General features: G+C 37.8%; 1 pseudogene; it reads right to left on the bottom strand.

Moving 5' to 3' along the window:
* Positions 1–4501: 4501 nt before the first annotated feature.
* On the bottom strand, positions 4502–7964 carry LOC137234652 (uncharacterized; annotated as a pseudogene).
* Between the last annotated feature and the right edge of the window lie 4107 nt (positions 7965–12071).

Genomic DNA, 12071 nt, shown 5'->3' with positions numbered 1-12071 from the left:
GGCCAAATCGGCAACACGACCATTACAGCACTTTTTTATTGGCAACATACGGCCGCAACCACCACAACAGCAGCTTTTTTATATTGGTGAAATTCCACCCAACAACAAATACTCCATATTTTAATAGTGGCGGTGCAACACCTGCCACAAAAACTACCATTCGCTTTCACCAACAATACACATATTTGAGTTTTCCGACGGCACACCACGCTACAAAAACTACACACATTCGCTTTCCGACGGCACCCAACATCTACAACAACCACACATATTTTTTTATCGGCGGCGCAACGCCAACAACAAGTACGACACCTTTTTCTACTGGCAATTACAATTCCCACCGGCGGCCACATATTTCGGTATCGACAATATATTGCCACCACCACAACAACGACAACAACACCATCTTCATTCACCAACCAGCTCGAAAAATTAATTTTTCTAACATAACCCAGCTAAGAAGTTACAATAGAAGGAAGTCTAAAGGCGGTATTGGCGGCGGTTACAACAACAAAACACACCACGTCGGCAGCAGAAATCATCGTCGAAATTTAACTTCAAAAATCTTTTTGTTGTTTCCAACAAATCATACCTTTGTATTTTCTTGCATATTTTTTTAAGTATATTTACCCATATTGTATATTTTTTTTTAGACATAAGTTGGTAGGAACAAGGGTGGTAAAAATCTAAGAGCTTGGAGCAAATGATATTTTTTTGGGGTTTCAAGTCGAAAATTTTTCGAAGCAATTTTTTGCTAAGCAATTTCACTTTGCTCTTTCTTAATTTTTGTTGAGTAATTTTTCACTCACAGTTTTCGTTTTCTCTGACATTTATTGATATTCTTTTATTTTTGATTCTTTTCATTTCTTTTGTGGATAGTTACTATATTCAAAGTACACCGACCTTTATCGGTGTGCTCTGCCTATAGTTCCACTTCCGCACATGCTTTTCTTTTTGTTCCATTTGGGTTAGACTGAATAGTTAAGATTTTATATTATTGTTTGCACAAATTGCCTTTACATATATCTGCCCGAACGCTTTCGGAAAACTTACCCTTATCCTTCCGGCATTTAACATTAGGGGCTTGCTTATAAGCACCCACATAAAATTGTTAAATTTTTTTCATATTTATTTTTTTTTACGAGTTTTTTTTACCCACGATTTTCTTTATATTGTCATCACGACTATAAATTACTATCTATACGCTCATTAGCCAAGATCGTAAGCGATCGATCTTGATCAGTGTTTGAGCGTGGTCATATGTACATATGTATGTTTGAGTTTTTTTGTTTCAGCTACTCAACTGCAGCGTTGGATAAGAAGAGTAACTTGGTAAGTGTTTTGAGAGAAACATTAAAATATATCAAAATACACCTGTTCAGTTTTATGCACATATATTAGCACAAATTCCTGCTCTTGAAAAAATAGAACAGGAATTAGCAAATAACAAAAATAAAAACAGATTGCAATGAACGTATGTACATACATAAAAACGTCACAAACATACATTTGCACTTACATACATACCTTTTGTTTTCATATACCAATAAATTCTTTTAATTTGATGACCTACTTTTGCTTTGTGCAAAATTGATTTATATTTACTTGAGCGGTTGCAGTAGGTCAGGAATTAGGGTTCTTGAATTTTTTTGCTCGCCCTCTTATTTTATTTTGTTTGAATTTTATATCTGCAGATTTTAAGATAGGAGTCAGCTAGTAAGACATGTGAATTCATTAATTTGGTATATTTTTAGGGCAACATTTATTTTTACTTTTGTTAAGTTTTATTGCGAATAATAATTTCATTCGAATTGAAAACCTGTAATTAGTATTAGGGCGTAGTTTAATTTAAAACTTAGGATTTTCTGAAATCGTAGTTTTTATTTTACCTTCCCGGACAGACTGGTGTCAGGCTTAGGGGCACTGCAAGTAGATAGGAGTCAGCACAGTTCCCATGGTGCGGTGCAAGTTGCACTGCAGAGGGAGGGTAGGCTCCACCTGACAGGACAGGTCTTCATCTTTTCCCCCCTCTTAACTTTGCCCCACACGTATGTTTCCATCTTTTTTAGCTTTCCCTTCTTTTACAACACATGCAGGTATGAACCCTTCTTTTTCATGTGGCTGCGGGTGAGGTCGGTGGTGCAATACCACGCCCAAGACGAAGAGCTAGCCTGGGCCCGCAAGCATACTTGCTTGCCGCTGCTCCTCACCACCCAAACAGTTAGCCACGTGACTGTTCACAATTTTTTTTGTGGGTACTACATTACAACAACCACATGAAAATCGCCAACTTCAACTGCAAATATCTCCGGACAGAGATAACATTTTTCTTTTCCAATTCGGGTTATTGTTGTCGAGCTCAATACGCGTCTTTTGACACCTCTCTCGATATTTTTAGCAGCGTATTAGCAATCGACCCCTCAACTATACTTTTACCAATTTTTCTGTAATTGAAAAATTGTATTTTGTTTTTGAAATAGTAAGTAGAAACTTTTTTTTGTTAAAACAAAAACAATTCCTACCAGAATATATTTTCGCTGTGACCGTAGAGACGGCAGTGGTCCAAAGTTGTCAATATACGAGTATATGGTGTCAAACGATAGTGGCGTCTTTGGAGTTGGGTATAGATATATCTATCTAGCCCGGGGAGGGCTGGCGTACATATTACACCTTCAACAGTTTCTAACGAATTTCTCTACTCTCGTTCTCATTTCTGGGAACCAATAGTAAAGGTTTAGTTTATTCAGCGTTTTTTCGACAGATAAGTTTCCCGGCTTCTCATGAATAAGCTGTATTACATTAAATTCCATTTCACTGGGTACATATAGAGCACTTCTACCTTCCACTTTCTTCATGTATACTAATCCATGAACTAGATCGAAATCGGCGTTTTCCTCATTTTCAAGCTACCTTCGCAGGGTTTAATATACCGATCCCGTTCTTGAGCTACTTGAATTCGGAACTCTACATCGACTGTTAGTGTTGGGAACTATCGAATGAAAACTATCGAGTTATTCGATAGTTGACTAATTTTCATTCATTCGATAGTCATTTGAAATTCGTTTATTACTATTTTTTCGAACTACAACCCTGCAAAAATCGTGCGACCAAAAACGCACACACCCACACGAATTTTTGACAGAGATGACGATTTGTAAAGAAAAACTCTGCAAACGAAATAGCATGTTGGCAAATTTAGCTTACCCACAATGTGGCACCTATTATATTCATAGCGATGGTGAAATATGTCATTGTTGCGTGAAAAAAAATTGTCTGCGAGTCCGCCATTTCTAATTGAGCATATTAAGTCGGCGGTGGAAATTTTAAGTTTGCCAAAAAAATTATAATATTTTATATAAATAAGGGTTTATTAGCACTTGGAAATTGTATAAACAAATTAGCAGATGGAATGAAGCATATTCCATATCGTGATTCCAATTTGACACGCATATTAAAGGCTTGACTAGGTCGAAATTGCAAAACTTTAATGATGGCTAATGTTTCGATGAGTTCCTTTCACGTATGAGGATACTTATAATACGCTCAGGGTATAAACGTATTTATTTAATATCATAAACTACCCTACAAAAAGTCATGCGATGAATCCCTAAAGAGACTGGTCCCCGATTGATCTTTTTGTTTAAATTTGGGCATAATTGATCCCCTTTAGTCCCCTTTGGGTACAGTTGGGATCTATGCAGTCCTTTTTAATATATATTAAAAAAAAAAACGGCAACGAAATGAGTAAAATAAAAAAAATACAGGTGATGGAATCGAATTATTTAAGAAAAATTGTTGGGCCCTATACCGAATTTAAATTACTAGGACTTAACGACTACGCCGAAGTTAGGGTTAAATTTTCGAAGATGTTTTTTAATCCTTTTTGAAAAGTGGGCGAACAACTTACATCAAACAGTTTTGGTGGCTTGACAAACTCTTCGATTGTGCTTCTGTCATGAAAAGTTTCTCAGAAAAAAGTCATCTGCCTAAGCAGATGCGTTCGGAGTCGGCTAAAAACGTTTAGGATGACCAATCAGTGGGAACAATAAAAAACAGCACACCACATATTGGAAGAGAAGCAATCTGAATCTCCCCAGATATTTACCGAGAAAAAACACTATTATTATCTTGGTAGGATATACAGGATCATACTCAACAGTTAACTTGGCTGCTTACGGGTTAAAATATATACTTCATGTTCTTGTAAATTTGTACATAATTGTAGGGCTGGACTAATTTTTCCTTTGAGGAAAATCAAGTATTTTTGTGATTAAAGATCTTTTAACTAAAAAAAAATAAACACCACCCTCTACTACTGCTAACATAACGTACTTCATTTTTATACACAATATTTATTTAAAAAAATTATACAAAACATATTTTGAATTTTGACATTTTTTAATAACTGTGGAACCTTTTAACCTCAATCATCCCAAGTACTACATAGCAGCCAAGGAAATATTTGTACCCACAAAAATATAAAAGAATAACGAGCATTTATTTATTCTTTAGGTGCTGCAATATCCAATTCGCTTTCTGCACGTTTCTCTGCTTCACTTTTTTCCTCAACCGCCTCAAGTCGTTTATTCATAGCCCCCAAGTGATTCGAATAAATTATTTTGTATTTCACCGTACCTCTTCATAGCCAAGATCAGATTTTCTTCGATTAATTCCGCCTCTTGTGCAAATTTTGTATTATCATCTGCATGTCGTTTTAGCTTTTCAGTACGTTCACCCGGTATACTGCGAAAATATTCAGCACCGAGTGTATGTATGTATGTAGGTATGTATTTATTTAATGATCAAAATTATTAGTACAATAAGATTTGAGGTCTTTTATAGTACAACATGAAAGGAAAGATAGTTATAAGTAGTAGTACAAAAAGAAAATAAACAGTTACATGATACTGATATAAACAGATATATATATATATATATATTGTAAGCCTATCCATAAAACCTAATTTGTAATTTGTAATTTATTCTAGTATCGTGATCAAATACGCGGCCAGTCTACATACTATTATCAGAAAAATAGTTATAGACAACATTCTTATAGTTGCTCCTACTTATACTATTTCTTATAGCATTGGGAATAGAATTCCAGGTACGTATAGTGTTCACGAAGAATAGTCTAGTCGACGCAACAGATTTAAATGTGGGTACTATAAGGTCGTTTGAACGGGCAGATCTTGTGAAAGAAAGCTTATTATAAAGATATAGGGGCGTCTTAGTGAGCATGAGTCGGAAAAGGAAAATGCAGTTCCTGGCTTTGAGATAGTCGGATATTTGACATCCCAGAAGGCTAGATTTCCAACGGGATATGTGGTCGAACTTCGAAAGCCCATACACATAGCGTATTATATGGTTAAAGGCCACGTCTAACCGATGAGCCGAGTGCGAGTCTAGCTTATTGTATATCAACTCGGAAGATGTCAAATAAGGTAAAATTAATTGGATAGCCAATTTATGGCGGATTTTACGAGGAGTAAACATCGCCGATAGCCTCAGATTTCGCAGTGCGCCATACACCCTTCCTATAGCCTGGTTAATGTGGTCAACACAAGTCAAACTGGAGTTGACTACAAAGCCAAGGTTTGTAATTTTACTCACCAGTTTAATTTGGTCGGTACCAATACAAATCGATGGGATACCCGTCTCAGCCAACTTTTTCTTTGATATAGTTAAGACGTAAGTTTTATTTGCGTTAAGACGAAGCCCGTTGTGATTAGCCCAATGGAAAATTTCTGAGATGTCAGCGTTAAGTTTAGAACAGAGATCATCGACGTCATCAATACGACTAGAAAGGTAAAGCTGAACATCGTCTGCATAAGCGTGCATAGGAACAAATTTACAGACTGTAAAAATGTCGTTGATAAATAAGCTAAACAGCAACGACCCAAGAATTGACCCCTGAGGCACACCGCAGACTACTGCACTAAGTCGTGACATCTGGGCCCCAGAATTACCCGTTGGTATCGGTTGGCTAAATAACTTTTAATTAACGCTAATGAATTGTAACTAAAACCAAAGTAGGACTTCAGCTTAGCGCAGAGCAAAAAAGTCAAGCAGACACAGCAACGTTAGTAATTTTTCATCGAAGTGACTACGAATATCGTCGAGGATCTTAAGCATAACTGTTGCACATCCATGATTAGCCCTAAATCCGGACTGCAAAGGTGACAGAAGTTGATATCTCTGCACGTGGTTTGAGATTTGTTCGGCTATTAATGCCTCAAATGCTTTGGACAGGGCAGGTAGTATACTAATAGGACGGAACTCAGAAGGAGTGTCGGCATACTTCTTCTTGGCAATGGGTCGAACTGATGCAATATTCCATTGATTAGGGAAGCATGACGAAGTAATGCAATGATTCACAATATGAGTTACGGCTCCAATAATGAATGGTAACACCATTTTTATAAATCTTATGTGAATCCCATCCACACCAGTAGCATTCGATTTAATTTTTCATATACACTTTATGACGTCCAAGTCCGATACAGCTTCAAATTCAAACGTATTACTGGAATAACAGGCGTTATCGGGGGGGGCTAAACGCACGGTAAGCGCCAGGTGTAGGGCAGATAACAAAGGCTTCATTAAGCAGGTCAGGATCTAGTGTGTAAGCTTCATCATTGTCCCTACCACATACACGCAAGCGTTTAAGGTTACGCCATAAAACATTAGGAGGCAGGGAGGGGTCAAGCTTAGCAACAAAAAATTACGCTTTTCACTTCTGATAACGGAAGTTGCTCTGTTCCTGGCGGCTTTGAACGAATTCCAGTTAGACTGGTAAGGGTTTGCTTTCCATTTAGATAAAGCCTTGTTACGCGCCTTGATTGCTGCCAACACTCTAGGCGTGAACCAGGGCGATACCGATGATTTTGTCTTACCAAATCGCTCGGGGACATGCTTGTTAAAAATACTTAGCAGATTCTCATTTAGGAACTCAAGCTTATCATTAACACTACTAAAATACCAACAATTGGACCAGTTCACAGAGCTAACATCCATAGCCAATAAGTTCATGTCAATGTTTCGAAAGTCCCTAAATGAGAACGTGACTTCAGACTCACGTTGTCCAAGATTTATGTCAAGTGTACAGAATATTAAGTCATGATCCGATATAAATGCAAATTGGTCAAACGCAGAGACAGAGGAAAGTTCAGAGACAATAAAATAGTTCAATAAGCTTGGGTTATTTATGTTGGAATACCTTGTGGGAATGGATGAATTTACTACAGAGAGACCAAACACAGACAAATTGTTCAACAAGCTAGAAGTATTGGAGTCACGAACAAGAAGATTAACGTTAAAATCACCGCATAAGATTATACTTTGGTAATCAACAACAGGCGGAGATAGGGAGGCAAAGAACGGCTCAAGACTTATATCCCTTTTTGGGTTGTATACGCAAGACAGGAGGGCTTTGGAGAATCTGTCAGACAGCTCAACAAACAAATATTCTACGGTACAGGGCTCAGATCGGGATAATACTTTCATATTAGTATTATTTTTATAGTAAATAGCTATTCCGCCTCCTTTTTTACTACATCTGTCATGACGAACCATTGTATAATTTTCAAGGGAAAAGTGCATGTCAAGTTGTTTGATGCGTTCCAATTGATCAAACTCCTTGTAAATCTGGAGCTATAGCGTTCAGGTTTACCTCTTTCGAACGCACTTGCTGGGTTATCTCTAAAAAATTGTGATCTAAATATTTTTCCAGCTCAGGAGCACGTGAAATGGTTTTAGTGATTTGTTCTCGGTTGCCAATAACTCCATTTAACATACTATTGACTGTTAGAAAGGAGTCAACAATTGTTTCTGATGGAGTACCTGCAGATTTATTGAACTCAGCGGTATCAGTTTGCAGTGGCTGTATTGCCATCTTCGCAAAGTGGATCCAATACGCGGTTGAGAGAATCTATCCTTTTTTCAAGTATATTCAGAACTTCCATTTTTTCATGTTCTGTGTTGCTTACTTTTTAGGAATTCATAGTTGCCTTTTCCGTAGACTGAAGTATTTTAAAAGCTATTTTTATAAAATCTAAATTTCCGTAGTTATTTTTGTATATTATATAGTATATTATTTTGTGTAGAAAACTAGTATTTTAGAAAACTACAACAAGGACGCTTTTTCGGTAAATAATTGTTTAATATCACAACAATGCCTCATTTAGGCCTGCGTATTTGCACTTTTTTAATCCTTCCATGTAATTAGATTTCTCATGGCTCTTTAAAAGGTAGAATACATGGCCTTAAATTGTAAAAAACTGTCCACCAGATCCTATTTGACCTCTTTTGTCGAGCTTTTACTCACGGAATCGTATTTTCTTGGTTTCAAAAACTTTAGTAAAAGTTTGTTCGGTTTACGGCTGATCATCGCCAATCAAATCAATTCATCGCGTCCAAATGTTCACGAAAAATTTTCTGAACACACTAAATATTGCAATAAATTGATGTCAAAAAGACCAACGTACAATAATGTTCAATGTTTTATGCACGGAAAAGAAAAAACAGCTGTTTTTGTTATCTATAGATAACATGGCACTATCGATAGTTTTATTTTAGGAAAACCATCGATTTTTGTCTGTCGAATGTTGGGAGTGGTATGAAAAGACGCGCTTCGACCTCATGCGCGGTTTCACCTCATCTGAGGCACATACAATTGTATGAGAGCAACCGAAATTGAATTTCTGCGGAAAAGCTAACGTGCTTTCCAATTTTCGTTTTGAGGGACTTTTTGGTTTGACATTTGCATACATGTTTTACATTGTCGCAACGCATTCTTGTTTCGGTTAGGGCATAAAAAGGTCATTTATGTTCGTGCGTTAAGCGAACGCAATGCGTTTTTATTAGGTTGGCCTGTAAAAGTGTTGCTTTATCCAACAATATTGTCGCCTTGTTATAAACCAAATGAAAAAATGGAACCTGTTTTAGTTGCAGATTTTTTACACATTTTCCTTTAAAAAAAATCAACTAACTTTAATACTGTAGCGAATAATAGCATCACTGAATAATCATAACAATAAAAACATTAAAGCAAGCACACTTCTGTAGATGAATAGATCAATCATCATTTACAAACATACACACAAGACAGCGAAGAGGTATCTCACACACACACATGTGGTCATCAGCCGAAGTAGTTACTCACACATATATACACATATGGCTATGGGAAAGGCGTGGACTACAGATATACATCTATATAGCTGGTAACCAAGCATGAAATACAACTTTTCTCGAACACATTTTCGCGAAATCACTAGACCTTAGGAGAAACGGGTGAACGAGAGAAAACCGAGAGTATAAAAGCAGCGCAAGCTGAGTAATCAGTAATCTGTTTGACTTAAACACGCTATAAATTCTGAAGATAAGTGTTATTGTACTACTCCCAAAGTAGACTAAATAAAGCCCAGTTTGCAATACTGGATATTGGAGTGATTTATTCAACAATTTAGCGATTCGAACGTTAGCAGAAGGTGCAAGATAATCAGGATTTCCCCAGAAATCCTTACAATACCTATTTTATTTAGATTATGACTACTGGCAATTGGCAAAAAAAAACTACAAAGAACTTCGGCCCAGAGCCACATTGTAATTAGAAAATTTTTTTTGGGGATATTTCTTTGTAATGTAAAACTATGCATGAAGTTGAGATATTGTTAGCAAGGCACTGTCAAAGCATTAAAGGAAAGTGACGCGTCAAGCGTTCTACGTAAACGCGTAGTTGCGTTACTTCGTCTGCTATATAATCAATATATAAAACTTGTGTAATATAGAACGATACATCACGCGTCAAGTTCTTTATGTAAATCCTGCCTTATATTGAACGCTTTTCCCAGTACTTCGATTTGAAAATACGTACAAACAATTGCATGCAAAATAGTTGGTATGCAGTCAAGTTTTTTTTATAAGATAACAATGACACGCCTTGACATTTTCTTCGGTTTGAAGCGACCAGATGACTCTACCAGCAAAATTTATTTCTGGCGTGCATATTCATAAGAATAAATGTCAAAATGTTTCTCCTATTACACTGCTCAACAAATTTTGACCAACTTTAGTCTCCAAGAATAAAATAGGCCTTTCCTGAAGTAAAATTTTCTCCTGATACCCAATATGTCTTCCATTTTCCTGTGGCAGATCTAGTTTACGAGATATCGTAATATGAAAATTCCCATTTTTGCAGAACACTAGTTCATATAGGTACGGCTAAAATTTTTATTTTTCATTTTTTCGTTTTAAACTGATGAATTATACATTATACTAATCCCCATAAACATTTCTTGCCTTCACCTCCTTTCAGTATCTTCAGTAGTTTGGCCACTATGCCAATAAACGTTGAAAAAATTTTGAGAAAAAAAGAAATTTTTTACAAAATTTCAGATTTAACCACTTTAAAATCGGAAAAATTCTATGGACGAAAAAAGTTAGCCCTCCTATGTTGTAGGTAATTTAACTACGAAAATTTTAAGAATACCAGTACAACAATCGGACGTGCCGTTGAGACTATAGCCCCGTTAACTTGCAAACGTCTATCCTAAAATTTTAGTATTACTTACTTACTTACTTACTTACTTAATTGGCGCTTAACCGTCTAAACGGTTATGGCCGTCCAACAAGGCGCGCCAGTCGCTCCTTCGCTCCGCCAACCGGCGCCAATTGGTCACACCAAGGGAGTTTAAATCGTTTTCCACCTGGTCCTTCCAACGGAGTGGGGGCCGCCCTCTACCTCTGCTTCCATAGGCGGGTTCCGATAGAAACACTTTCTTGGCCGGAGCATCATCTTTCATTCGCATAACATGGCCTAGCCAGCGCAGCCGCTGCGTTTTAATTCGCTGGACTATGTTGATGTCTGCGTATAGCTCGTACAGCTCATCATTAAATCTTCTTCGGTACTCGCCATCGCCAACGCGTAGAGGTCCATAAATCTTTCGAAGAACTTTTCTCTCGAACACTCCCAAAGCCGCTTCATCTGCTGTTGTCATGGTCCATGCTTCTGCCCCATATAGCAGGACGGGTACGATAAGTGACTTGTAGAGTATGATTTTCGTTCGCCGAGAGAGGACTTTACTTTTCAATTGCCTACCTAGTCCAAAGTAGCATTTATTGGCAAGATTGATTCTTCGCTGGATTTCAGTGCTGATGTTGTTGCTAATGTTGATGCTGGTTCCCAAATAAACGAAGTCTTTTACTATTTCGAAATTATGGCTGCCAACAGTAGCGTGGTTGCCAAGGCGCATATGCGCTGACTCTTTGCTCGATGACAGCAGGTACTTCGTTTTGTCCTCATTCACCATCAAACCCATCTTTACCGCTTCTTTTCCCAGCTTGGAGTAAGCAGAACTAACAGCGCGGGTGTTTAGGCCGATGATATCAATGTCATCAGCATATGCCAGTAATTGCACGCTTTTATAGTATATTGTTCCAGTGCGGTTAAGTTCTGCAGCTAGTATAATTTTCTCCAGCATCAAATTAAAGAAATCGCACGATAGGGGGTCACCCTGTCTGAAACCTCGTTTAGTTTCGAACGGCTCGGAGAGGTCCTTCCCAATTCTGACTGAGCTGATGGTGTTGCTCAACGTCATTTTGCACAGCCGTATAAGTTTTGCGGGGAAACCAAATTCAGACATAGCGGCATATAGGCAGCTCCTTTTCGTGCTGTCGAAGACGGCTTTAAAGTCGACGAAGAGGTGATGTGTGTCGATTCTCTTTTCACGGGTTTTTTCCAAGATTTGGCGTATTGTGAAAATCTGGTCGATGGTAGATTTACCAGGTCTGAAGCCGCACTGATAAGGTCCAATCAGCCGGTTCACGGTGGCCTTCAATCTTTCGCACAATACACTTGAAAGGACCTTATATGCGATATTAAGAAGGCTGATTCCACGATATTGGTGCATTTTGCAGTATCCCCCTTCTTGTGGACTGGGCAAAGAACACTTAGATTCCAACCGTCGGGCATGCTTTCGTCCGCCCATATTTTGCTAAGAAGCTGCTGCATGCGCCTTACCAACTCCTCGCCGCCGAACTTGAATAGTTCCGCAGGCAATCCATCAGCG

This window comes from Eurosta solidaginis, chromosome X, assembly GCF_040869045.1.
Source record: "Eurosta solidaginis isolate ZX-2024a chromosome X, ASM4086904v1, whole genome shotgun sequence".
Taxonomy (NCBI): domain Eukaryota; kingdom Metazoa; phylum Arthropoda; class Insecta; order Diptera; family Tephritidae; genus Eurosta; species Eurosta solidaginis.
Note: the sequence above shows the minus strand (reverse complement) of the source record. Positions and strands in the feature narration are given on the sequence as shown.